The following is a 14465-nucleotide window of genomic DNA, read 5'->3' as shown; positions in this document are numbered from 1 at the left end:
TCATGCCCTAAAACGAAATGAATTGTGCCCAATTCTTTACGATTTTTTAGGTTTAGATGTATTTTGCCAAAAGAATCTATGGATGGCTATTATGATCCTTTTGAGCACCGAAATAGCCTCATGGCAACCCGTAATATGGGACCACTAAGTTTTTGCACCAAAACTAGGCATGCGACGGCTCAATCTTCATGATTTTGAATACCTGTGACTCTTCTAGTATAAATGTAGATGAATTACTATTTTGGTTCTTCTTTACTACCAAAATAACCCAGAAATTTCCATCGGAGATACCCGTATTGTACACCCAGATGTTGACAAAACCACATTGCCTCATTATGGATGATGAGACGTTTGCAAAAGCAGACTTACAGCAGCTTCCGAGGCTCCAGTTTCTTACTGCTCATCATAAATTCGATGTCTCTGAGGACGTTAGAAATCAGAAGATTTCAAAGTTTTCCAAAAAAAAAAATGATTTGGTAAGCAATTTGCTAGTGTGGAAAGCGGAGCACCCCATTGGTGACAACTTGAACGGTCAATGTGTAGTTGTACCTAAAGGAATGCCACCAAAAGCGTCTACTTCCTCTTCTAAGGTCACACGATGGTCCTACGATTTTCTGGCCGAATTTCGCCTCGTTTTGGAGTTTTGGAGTGGTACAAGGTTAAGGAGGTCAATTTCGTGCAGGTGCATCTCAAGCCACGAACGCACTAGCAGAACTGCGGCCAATTGAAAAGTTCTGGGCCATCATGAAGCAGGCACTTCGGAAGCATCCTAAGGAAATGAAATCGGAGGACTGCCACGCAAAAAAAAAGTTGGTCCAAGCGTTGTACATGACGCTGTGGGTAGTGTAAAAAGAAAAATTCGTGCATTTCGATATGGAATTGAATTTGAATAAATTGGGCTCCCTGAAAGTTTTGAGATTTTGCCAAATATTTGTGTGTGTTGCAATTTGATTCCGTACGCCCTTTATTTTTTAATGTTTTAATAATTATTCTCACTACTTCCGAATCAGTCTCCCAGGAATTTTCGAACGTTCTATAGATTGAGAATGCTTTCGAAAACCTGTGTAACTTGATTTTCAATTCGACTAGTGAGTCCTGAATTAAAATAAAGCGCGCTTTCAAGCTGCATAGTAAGTTTTTTTTCACAATTAGTAAATAATAATTTGATTTCCTCTTTCAATGCCAAAATTGGCTTCTGAGTTTCTTTCAAAATTTTAGATAATTTCCGAAATACCCAACATTCACAAAACCAAGCGTTGAAGACATAAAATGTCATGCATACCATTCCTAATATGGTCATCATGAATATTTGTTCAGTCTTCACAATGGATTCGGTAATTCAAATTTCGCATGAATGCTGATAAGAAAATAATTGCAAATATTCTATTACCACCAACATTCTTCCCATTATCTTGTGTAAGTTAGAATACAATCAAACCATTCAACGAAGTATTGATTTCCTCCACAAGTGTTGGAATCGCGCATCGAACGTTATCAAATTTGTACGTTTGTTTTGGTCCGACGCGGAATCCCAGAAAATTAAAAATGTCACGATCATTAGGTCACATCCTATCAGGAACTGTAAATACCCATATGCGGTCGCTCGTAACAGCAAACAACGAATACCACTATCTGTAGTCCCCAAGCAGTACACACAAAAAGTGGGATTTTTTATTTGCAGCGATAGTGGTTCTCATTAATTACTATCTGTCCGCTTATCGCACGGTCTTCGAGATTCCCTCCATCTCGTCACTTGTGCATCTTCGTTATGTGACTTAATGGACAGCAAAACGAGTTAGTAGGGTGAAGTAACCAAAGATGAAACGGAAATATGAATATCGTTGCTTTACATAAGATGCCATTCGAACTTATATAAAGCAACGATATCCGTATTTGGATTTGATCAATGTTTCTCTTGAAAATGTGCTTAACAACGGAAACTATGTATAAAAGACACTTTGGGCTACCATAATTTCAGGTGAAGGATTGTTTAACAGAATTTCTGGATGAGATTTTGATGAAATTTTTGAGAAATGGATTGAAAAACTTCTGATTGAAACTCTAGCATAATCCTATTTCTTCTTGAGAGTTATCTTCAAAAAATATTGTTACACAACTTATACTATTCCTAAAGAAGTTAAACAAAAACTCTTCGAATTATTCCGATATAAATTGCTAAAGAAATTCACTTTACAAATTAATTATGTTTCTTTTCTTTTTTCCTTCCGGTTGTCGCGCGAATTTTTTGTAACCTAAGTAGTCGCGCGTTATACTTTGTACAACACCCTTGGTTTTTCATGTTCAACATGAAATACCTCGCAATCTAGATAAAATATTGAAAAACCATTTTCACCAAATTGTTTAGGAGATCAAAAGCTGACATGCGGTGTTTATTCAGTTTTGGAATTCCGACAGCAGGTTGCGCTAGTATGCATCATGCATGTAAGTTTTGATTGCAAATATCTTAAGAGCCTGGCCACTTAGAAATATGACGTCTTCGGCAAAGTTGTTCAGCAGCTCAAGGACTATCATTGTTTGAGGCATTTGATTCAAATTTTTGCCACCAGGCAGCGCTTTCCAAGAAACAGTTATGGTTGGATGAGATGTTTCTTGGAATTACATTTTTAAACTATATGTTTATTTATAATTGATTTGATTTATTCGAAACAATTGTTCAGCTCCTGTTCACCCAGAAATGGAGAACCTATTCAACAACTGAGGTTCTAAAAGCGTGAAATATAAGCGTCTATACAATCTCATACACTCAGATGTTCTACATTAGGAACACGATGACAAAACTACATAGACTGTTATTAAACTCTTAAACCCCTAAGCTGTATTTCAAAAGTGTAAAAGTGACAGATCAACGTTTCATAAACAAAAGTGTAAGACATATCAATGTTTAGTTGTTGAAGAGAAGTGGAAAAAAATCATTGAACGTAAAAGTTACTAAAATTATCAATAATAAGCATAATTCAACTTTAATTCCACGCCTTTTCCACCTTAGTACATACAAAATGCCGAAGAACACCGTCCTGTGATTGTTATTCGCGTATGGTAAATAAAGAGTTGAACAGACACAATTGAATAAGGGTGATGATGAAGTTTCTTAAATATTTAAATAAATTAATAAAGCGAAACAAAAATACATATTAATTTTGAGCGTTTTCATTGCAGTATTATGTTTATAATTACAGATCGAATTCAAGAGTCATCTCAAAAGCTATTATTTTTATTGATTATCAGTAGACACATTTTTTCGACAAGGCTCGATCTCCGGATCCTTTAATTGGCAGCTTTCTACATCCACATTGTTCTCTCCGTGGTTGTAAGTTTCAGCAGTATTATAGGCATACTTAAAGGATAGATATATAATCAAAACACTTTGATGAATTACCATTTTTCAAATGGTGTACAAAGATTTTTATCACTGTTACACTGTTATTTATTAATGATTATACAAAACCATCACCGCAACGTGGTTTCCTGTTTGATCACTTATATGTTTGCAATAAGTGCTAAACATGTTCAAAAAAAAATCGATTAATGGTCTTATCTACCGGTGTTTTAAATTCACTCGGTCGAAGATTTTTGACAGTTGAGCGGGTCCGAAACACGTGGGGAGCATACGGCAGCGTGCCCCGCTCAAGTGTCACAATTCTTGGACTGAGCGAATTCAGTACATTGGTGGATATGACCATCACTTTTACATCAAACTGGTAGCACTGGTGTGCATGGTGTCTGCATGTCAAAACAAAACAACAACAGTTCTGTCGATCCCTTTTTCCGCGTTAGTTTTTGTGTTGTGAAAAATGCTTAAAGGTATGTATTATAATTCTAGGATTCATTTTAAACTTGAAAAATATAACATATTGCATGCTTTTACAGACTATTTCGTTGTGGTGCAAACAATAGAGGCTGGAAAGCCAGTGTTGACAGTGCGCACTGCAGTGGTCCCAAATGGGTGAATGGGAATACTCTCTTCTGCCCCCCAAGCAGGCAAATGAACTACGGAAGAATGCTGCATCGTTGCCCTTGTCCTCCTGGAGTAAAATGTCCTGTTCAGTGAAACATAAATATATTCCAACATTCACGGATGCTGGACAAGAGGCTGACGAACTTTCGGGCCATTCCACCGACGCTTCAGATTTTGTTCCAAGGCGTAAGAAGAAGTGGAATGGAACCGGTATTGAACAAGGAGATTGATTTAAACCATAAGGCAACTGGTCAAGGTAAGTACCATTTGAATATATAGGAAGCATGAGCTCTTGTGTATGATTTTTTTTTGTAGTACAAATAACGCCAGTGAGTCCTCTAGCCGTGCCGGTAACCAGCCAGACGGTTGAAAACATTTATTATGAATCGGATTTGAATGAACTGCTGGCAAATTCACAAGGAATCGCAGTTGACTTCCCATCAACTGTTGCAGCCCAAACACTTACAACTCCAGCAATCCAGGTGGAAACTATGCTTTCGGAAGTATACGTCGTCAATATTAAACAGGTATGGAGCTCAGCGTACTAAAAATATCTTAGGTTTTGCAATTGATAGGATAGGAGTTTATGATAGGATAAACTCGCTAGAGAACTGAATCTTCCCTAAATCAAAGTGAATCTCACTGACGATATTTTCTTATTTTTCAGCCGGATGCGGACAGAATTGTCAAAGAAATTTCAGATAAGATTGAGATGGTAGCTGAAAAAGTGGTTGACGAGGTAACTGTAACAGCCCTCAACTCTCTGGAGACAATGTTGGCGAAAACAGCAGCAAAGATCGAAATGCAAATAGATGTTGCAATTCGCCAAACGATTAGCGACCTTTATTCTGAGGCATCATCATCCTTCTAAATTTGCCCGGTGATGACTACGGATGGAATAGACGCATTGGAAGAAAATCTCAATAATAATTTTGTTTGATTATTTTGGTAGGTGTTAATTATTTGATTAATTTATGGATTTTCAATATTGATGAATCATGTACTTCATTCCCAAACTTTTTTTCAGTTCGCTCGTATGAAAAGGATATTGGACACATCGGTGATGTTGTAACGGATTGAATATTGCGTATGGATTGATTGACCACTTTTTTGGAAGGAAGTTGGTGCTATTTTTCTCATGGACGGGTGAAAACAGAGGAGATAGCGGCAAATATCCTATGGAGAAATTTGTCAATATTCTTGACATATTCTTCAAACTTATCCGTAGTGTGAATAACACAATCTCACGTGCATTGCTTGAAAATTTCTTCAAGGGAATCACAAGAAACTCAAAAAAAAATAAACGAATCGAAAGGCAAGCGACAATCCTCAATTCACCGCTGGGCGAAGACAAAAAAGGAGAACAAAAGTTGCAACTCTGGTGAGTAAATCTATAACAAATATAAAAATGTTGGCATAGCAACATCATAGACGTTAGATTTTTTTTATTTCCTTTTTTGTATTACTTTAGTTTGTCCAGGTTCGTCCCACTCGGGCTCAGATTGGGTACAACTTCTAGTACAGCATTTAGTCTCTCAGTAATGCAAAAGGTATCCAAGTTTGACAGATCGCAGTACACTTTTCACGGCATTCTAGATTTTGTTCTATTACCACCAATAGAACATTTTCGTTTTATCACCATATGAAAGGGGTTGGGCTGAGCTTTCATTTGATTCCTCAGAGTTACTTGTTCTGAGGCTATTTTACTCTACAACGATAATGTTCTTCTACCATTGCAGGGCTGGTAGCAGGTCTTTGTTAAGAAACTTGGTCTCTACTTAATACATTGTAAAATAATTATATAACAAGTAGCGCTATTACCGAGTACTTTTAAGTTTTTAATAGTAGTTTACGGAACAAGTTGCAGAGTGATGATTTTTACAGCATGAGTCGTAAATTTATCCTACGAGGCTTGCCGAGTAGGATAATTACGACGAGTGCTTTAAAAGTCGAGTTCTGCAACGAGTTATGTACAACATTTTTTGTATGTTCGTAGAAGACCACCTGAGGGTATTAGAAAAAATATCGGAATGTGATCACCATCATTTTACAATTTCTGAAAAATGGTTGTGTAATTATTCATTAAGCAACTCAAAACAGTTGCGTAATGAGAAAGCGTTGCGTAATGAATCATTTCAGCACTGATTTCAGTTGCGTAATGACTATTCCCGCACTGCATACTTCAGGTCAGGAAAGTAGGCCATTTCATGACAGATTCACGTGATGAAAATCAGCCTATTACGATGAGAAATTGCAAAAAATAATATTCAATAAAATACAAGTTTGATGCCCTCATATTACTCATGCTATTGTTCCAGAATTGACCAGGATAAACCAGAAACGTCTGGAGTGCACGTCGATAAAAACGAGGAAACCAATTCAGAACACGAAGAAGAAAATTCGCTAGAAGATTCTGATGACGATTGATATGAGATTTTAGTATGTTTTTCCATGAATGGAGATATCAATTCCGGTTAAAATAAGGAAGAATACAGGCGTGCAGAAACAAAGTTAAAACGGAAGTAATGTTACCGAATTGGATGGAATAATCGCAACAAGCGTAATATAAACATAATGATTAACATTGTAAGAAATTACAACAAACTTGCAAATGATGTCTTCTATGCTATAAGCCTTCAATTGTTTTAAATGCGAAATCTGAGCTTCATAAATGTACAAAAACGACGAGCGGATAGGTAGTTTGAAAAAAAAATCAGTTTAAACGAAAGCTCTACCGTGTACTAAAACATTATTGTCAGGGTCAGTCGAAGCGTAAACCATTTGAACAATTTCAAATTTCTTTGTTAAAAACCACGAATCCTTAAATACATTATTGATTTCCAACCCTTGACGTACTTCACACTGAATTAAATTCCCTCGTTTTATTATTTTGGAAGCAAATCTTGCATTGTTAATGTTTAAAGGAAATCGAGTCTTCTCTAGTATTCCGTTAGTCACTTGTTGTAGACATTTTTTTCCCTGCCTCCCATACTTTTTCAATTGAAAGAGATAACGCGGGATAGGCTGAAATTGAGCTAAGAGAACGTCACCTACAACGTGTTCAAGGTTATGAATATTACTCTTAACAAATTCCTCCTGAAGGTTTATGAAACATTCAATAAACTTTTCGAAAAGAATTTGCGCGAAGGATAACCATTTTTTGAAATACTCTGAAGTGCATATTCTAACCGCAATGAACAATAGCAGAAAATTGCTGTACAATTTTTCGTCTATGAAGTCCTTGAGCACCACTATGCTGACATAGTTTAAGAAAGAATGCCATTCTGCCCCTTTCAGAAGGCCAAACAATCTAACCCTCGCATTTGACGATGTATTACTTTTGGTGGTTCAACGTTTACAACTGCATCTGATAGTAACATTCCTTAGGGATCCATCTCTCCATCCTGTTGAAAGCCGTTGCATTACACCTAATTCCAACAAATGGATTGAAGCGGCAACAACAAAATCTTTTACCATGTCAAATTCAGGCAGCTTCAAAATCGGCGAATCTTGACCAGCATGGTGCTTACCATAGTCCTTCTGACGAAATTTAAGATCTTTTCGCAATGAACAATGAAGCGTGGGAAACACAACCGTCCTGGACACGTGCGTATACTTTCCATGAATGGTACATTTCAAACAACCATTTTTCCGTTAAAGTTGACTACACCTATAAAACATAGAATATATAAACAATAATAGAACCATGTTTCTTTTATAGTTAAATATACTTTTAACTAAAGCATGTGCTGGAGAGTCGCAAATAAAGCAACGTATTTTTTTTTCTTTTTTTTAATATCTTTATTAGTATCATTCCAAACATTACATTCATTTCTTATATCTAGGTGTTCTGTGTTATTAGACAACACTATCATCCTAATTTGGTAAAACAAATTTAAGATTTAATTAACATTTTGTTAACAACATATTACATTTCATTTGCCGTAGCAGTTCAGTTTTTTTACAGGTGAGTTAATTTCACCTGCTTATAAGAGAAAAAAAAACCTTTTTAATGTACTTAACCTAACTTAACCTAATCATATAACGCATTAATCGTGGCAATAGAAGATTGTAACGATTTTTGCCTGAAATTATTAATTATTTTATTTGACATTTGTTCCAATGTTTCAACATTGGATATTCTATGTAACTCATTGGTACTATACCAGGGAGGAAGCCTCAGAATCATTTTCAAAATTTTATTTTGAATTCTCTGCAGAGCTTTCTTCCTGGTATTACAACAGCTAGTCCATATTGGTACAGCATACAACATGGCTGGCCTGAAAATTTGTTTGAATATCAAAAGCTTGTTCTTAAGACAAAGTTTTGATTTTCTATTAATAAGGGGATAGAGACATTTTACATATTTATTACATTTGGCTTGAATGCCCTCAATGTGATTTTTGAAAGTTAAATTTTTATCTAGCATGAGCCCTAGATACTTAACTTCATCTGACCAATTTATTGGAACCCCTCTCATCGTGACAACATGTCTACTTGAAGGTTTCAAATAAAGAGCTTTTGATTTATGTGGGAATATTATTAGTTGAGTTTTGGAAGCATTAGGAGAAATCTTCCATTTTTGCAAGTATGAAGAAAAAATATCCAAACTTTTTTGCAATCGACTACAGATGACACGCAGGCTTCGACCTTTGGCGGAGAGGCCTGTGTCATCCGCAAACAAAGATTTTTGACATCCCTGAGGTAGCTCAGATAAGTCAGATGTGAAAATATTGTATAATATTGGTCCCAAAATGCTGCCTTGAGGAACACCAGCTCATACAGGAAGTCTTTCAGATCTGGAGTTCTGATAATTAACCTGAAGTGTACGATTTGACAGATAACTTTGAATTATTCTAACAATGTATGTTGGAAAATTAAAGTTTTTTAATTTTACAATCAAACCTTCATGCCAAACACTGTCGAATGCTTTTTCTATGTCTAGAAGAGCAAGACCAGTAGAATAGCCTTCAGATTTGTTGGAACGGATCAAATTTGTTACACGTAAAAGTTGATGAGTGGTCGAATGTCCATGGCGGAATCCGAACTGTTCATTGGCAAAAATTGAATTTTCGTTGATGTGGGCCATCATTCTGTTCAAAATAACCTTTTCAAAAAGTTTACTGATGGAGGAAAGCAAACTGATTGGACGATAGTTAGAAGCTTCTGCAGGATTTTTGTCTGGTTTTAAAATTGGAACAACCTTAGCATTTTTCCATTTGTCAGGAAAATATGCTAATTGAAAACATTTGTTAAATATATCAACTAAAAATGATAAGCTACTTTCTGGAAGTTTCTTGATGAGGATGTAGAAAATTCCATCATCGCCAGGAGCTTCCATGTTTTTGAATTTTTTAATAATAGTTCTCACTTCTTCCAAATCAGTCTCCCAGGCATTTTCGAAAACGTTCTCTTGATTGAGAATATTTTCGAACTCCTGAGTAACTTCATTTTCAATTGGACTAGTAAGTCCTAAATTAAAATTGTACGCACTTTCAAACTGCATAGCAAGTTTTTAGCTTTTTCGCAATTAGTTAGTAATAATTTGTGTTCCTCTTTCAATGCCGGTATTGGCTTCTGAGGTTTTTTCAAGATTTTAGATAATTTCCAAAAGGGCTTAGAGCCAGGGTCCAATTGAGAAATTTTATGTTCAAAATTTTTGTTTCTTAATTGAGCAAAACGTTTCTTGATTTCTTTCTGCAAATCCTGCCATATAATTTTCATAGCAGGATCGCGAGTGCGTTGAAATTGCCTTCTCCTCACGTTTTTAAGACGGATCAAGAGTTTAAGATCATCGTATATAATCACGGGTTCAAATTTTACTTCACATTTTGGAATTGCAATGCTCCGGGCTTCAACAATGGAATTTGTTAAAGTTTCAAGAGCATTGTCAATATCAAGTTTAGTTTCTAAAGAAATGTTAACATCAAGATTGGAGTCAACATACGTTTTATATATATTTCAGTCGGCTCGTAAATAATTGAAAGTGGAGCTGATAGGATTGAGAATCGCTTCTTGGGATATTTGAAATGTAACAGGGACATGATCAGAATCAAAATCAGCATGAGTAATCAGTTGGCTACAAAGATCACTAGAGTCGGTTAAGACCAAATCAATCGTAGATGGATTCTAGAAGAGGAAAAACATGTGGGGCTATCAGGGTATTGAATTGAGAAATATCCTGAAGAGCACTCATCAAATAAAATTCTGCCGTTGGAATTACTTTGAGAATTATTCCACGACCGATGTTTGGCATTAAAGTCACCAATGACAAAAAATTTTGACTTATTGCGAGTCAATTTACGCAAGTCAGTTTGGAGCAAATTAACTTGCTGCCCAGAGCATTGAAAAGGCAAATAGGCAGCTATGAAAGTATATTTACCAAACTGTGTTTCAACAGAAACGCCTAAAGTTTCAAAAACTTTAGTTTCAAATGATGAACACAGTTGATGTTTTATACGCCTATGAATGATGATTGCAACTCCCCCACATGCCCCATCAAGCCGATCATTACGATAAACAAAAAAGTTAGGATCTCTTGAGTTTAGATCCAGGTTTCAAATACGTTTCAGTAATAACTGCTATATGCACGTTATTAGCTGTAAGAAAATTAAACAGCTCGTCCTCTTTACCATTCAGAGAACGAGCATTCCAATTTAAAATATTTAAATTATTATTTGGATCCATTAGAAAAACGTAATCCAATAACAATTTGATTTGTAAATTTTACACCTACTTGGACTGCTTCAGTCATAGTGGTGGCTTTGAACATTGCATCAATCATTAGATTCAATTGTTCAGTTAGAAAATTGAAATCAGAGGCAGACATGTCATGTGATTTCCCATTGGAATTTCCGGTAGACGAAGAAGCGGAGTTACCTGTGGCATTTCCATTTGATTTGAAACAAGTAGAATGGGTACCCATGGATCGAACAGGGGAGGAGTTCGAATTTCCTGCTACGATATCGGCAAAGGATTTACCGTGGGTAGATACATTCGAAATTGAAAGATTCGAACGGCTACCCGACGGATTAAAATAAGTTTGTGAATGAGCATGATTATGATCTTCCTGATGGGTATGATTCATGATCAAGCGATCGTTAACTGAAAAATTAGCATTGTTCGATACTCTACCAGGCAAATTCCGGAAACGACCGTTATCGTAACGGATATTATCTTTCATCTGCCTGGCACGAGCCTCAATGACTCTCTTGCGTGAAGGGCAATTCCAAAAATTGGACTTATGGTTAGCCCCACAATTACAGCATATGAATTTGGTGGTATCTTCCTTCACTGGACAGACGTCTTTGACGTGAGAAGAACCTCCGCAAATCATGCATTTAGCATCCATGCGACAATTTTTTGTACCATGACCCCACTTTTGGCACCGACGGCACTGAGTGGGGTTCTGGTAATTTCCTCCAGGTTTCTGGAAATGTTCCCATGTCACACGGACATCAAACAAAAGCTTTGCTTTTTCTAAAGCTTTAATATTATTTAGTTCTTTTTTGTAAAAGTGAACTAAATAAAATTCTTGAGAAAGCCCTTTCCGAACAATGCCAGATTGGGTTCTCTTTTTCATAATGATTACTTGGACTGGGGAAAATCCAAGTAAATCATTTATTCCATTTTTGATCTCTTCAGGTGATTTATAGTCACTTGAGAGACCTTTCAAGACAACTTTGAACAAACGTTCAGTTTTGTCGTCATAAGTAAAAAATTTGTGCTTCTTCTCTTCAAGATGTTTGAGAAGAAGTTCACGATCTTTAAGAGCTTCCGGCAAAACGCGACATTCTCCTTTCTTTGCGATTTGGAAGGAAACCTTGATTCCCCTAATGGAGTTCAAGATCTCCTGCCTAAATCCCGCAAATTCGGAACAACTGACCACGATAGGCGGCACTCTTTTCTTCCTCACTTGAATCAAAGAGCCTGGGCTAGAGGCTGCTTCGATTTGGTGTTCGGAAAATTTGTCTAGAGCATCGAACTGATTGCTCATTTCGATACAATTATTCATTTCACCCTTGGAACAAAGTTCGCATTCCGGGGAAACATCCTTTCTTCCATTCTTGCCACGTGTAGTGACAGTTTTAAAACCCACTTTTTTGGAAGGAAGTAGTGAATTCAGAGATTCACCCTTCCTTTTGTTTGTTGTTGATACCATGTTTAGTTAATAAACGAAAGAAGACGTGACCTTCGAGAGGTTTTTTCCCTAGACGGTGTCCAAGAAGGATTACCACCGCTAGCTTTCGCCAACGGGTCCAACGAAAAATCGAAGGCACGGGTCCAAACAAAGATCGTAAAGGGATCAATAGTAGAAAAAATAGTACTGAAAAGTACTGTTTTTGTAGCACTGAAAAGTACTGTTTTATTGCTTTAGGTAGTTTTTAAGAAAACTTCCAAGAGCAGAGAGAATTCGTGTACGCACAGCACGAAGGTACGATGCGCACTGAAGCAACGTATTTTAATTTTTATGAAGTGACCCTTGATGGAATAACCATTTTCAAGCAAATACAAATACTTCATTCACAAATGGTGCTAGATTCTCATTGATATCAGCTGGTTTTGTTTTACCCAAAAAGATTGCAATAGGCAACGGTGGTAACTCTTTTATTTCTTGAACGTTACATAGTATGGGCCAAAATTGAAACTTAGAGCTTTTATGTATCGACAAGCCATCTATGTTGATGTTGATGCTTATACATATATCACATGATACATTTTCAAACCACATTTCAAGCTGCTAGTCCATGGTGCCAATATTTACTACATGAAATCTCATAGCATTGTTGTCCAATATGCTGAGGTGGTTTAAGAAGCGTTCTTGGGTCTATGGATAAGCTTATATCGTTGTATTTGTCTTGAAGTAGCCCCAGTAAATCTTTCAACGCTCTATGAATAATGTTGTGCTGAAGAGACCACGATCTTATTGCTACTCGCGTACTTTGGATTGCTGGATTCGATGGTTCCCTTTACGGATCAACCGGGTCATGAAGTTGTTCTAATGCAATACCGTTTGAACTATCAGCGTCACCGGTTTGTAGAACATGAACATTTTTTTCTGGAACAGACAGACAGACCTTCCTGATACTGGATCATGCGGAACCGATGTTGAGCAGATAACGGGGGACGAATAATGAGCAACCATGGATCCTAAACCAACGGCTTGATGTCCATCTGTAACATCCACATTTGATTTTAACCCGTAGGCTATGTGGCTGACACACAAAATTCAAATTGCTCATATTTGAGCATAACTCCATATTTTTTAATGAAATTTTGAGGATTGCTATTGCTTGCACTATTAGTTGTAGTTTCATAAGTAATGGGAAGGTATAGCTCCGGAGTTTTGTGGACAAAGTTATTCCAGAACATCTCTGAGTCAGGTAGGGTAAAAATCACATAAACTTCGTTTTAGAACTCATTTATCATTTGGAAACGAAATGTTTTCATACAAAATGTGAACATACCCGTTATTTGTAATAAGTTACGAAGGCTCAGGATATTTTTAAAATTTATAATTAACATAAAGTAAGACTAAGGCCTCCAGAATATTCTGGAATTGTGCCATAATCAACACAGGTACATAAGTTATTTTTTAGGCTATTGATGTCTACGTTTGTTGGTTTACAACACTCACTAAGCCTTAACAGACGTGTCCTCAAATTTTGACAAGAAATTGAATATTGGAAGTTATCCAAATCATCCTGGAATTCAGGTCCTTATGATCTATTAAATCTACTACAGTCTATACTAACCCAATTCTCTTGAAACTTTCTCGTTCCTATCCATAAAGCTTCATATGGCTCAAAAAGTGTACTGCTATGAATATTGCTAAACTCAACCCAGACAACCAAAAGTCGCATGAAAGTTCACGTAACAGCTCGTTTATTCGTGCAAACTACATCAAAACCGCAAAACACGGTGGATAAAATCGTCAGATTGACGAGTTTCCTCGCATAAAACGCTTTCTTTCTGAGTTCATTTGTACATTTTGTTTCGTCCCGTACACTCGTACAAAGTAAATCGAATCAATCCGTAGCAGCTGTAAAATCAACATTTGTTATCATAAGTTAAGTCGCATAAGATCATTAGGTTAGTTCGGCAGACAATTTTCACTCTCGCATTGTATGCTATTATTCATCACATAATATATGCACCTATATTGCCTCCACTTTTGTACGTAGAAGGCCTTTTCGTGACATCTTATAAGTGAAATTTTGCACATACAAAGCCTCCAGGGGATTTCGTTATACGTACATTTTGGTTGTCTGGGAAGGTATTCAGAACATACTGAAATTGTAGGTATCAATTTCTATACGCATCTTAACTTATTATTCAAATAAAATGTTTTTAACATACTTGATCACAAATCTCCGTTATAGTAAAAAATAATTGTTTTCAAGCTTATTGGCTGTACTATGAATTTTAAATTACTCTGATGACAATATTTACAATATCTACCAGATCTACTGGTACTCTTTCTCACTTG

This window comes from Aedes aegypti, chromosome 3, assembly GCF_002204515.2.
Source record: "Aedes aegypti strain LVP_AGWG chromosome 3, AaegL5.0 Primary Assembly, whole genome shotgun sequence".
Lineage (NCBI taxonomy): Eukaryota > Metazoa > Arthropoda > Insecta > Diptera > Culicidae > Aedes > Aedes aegypti.
Note: the sequence above shows the minus strand (reverse complement) of the source record.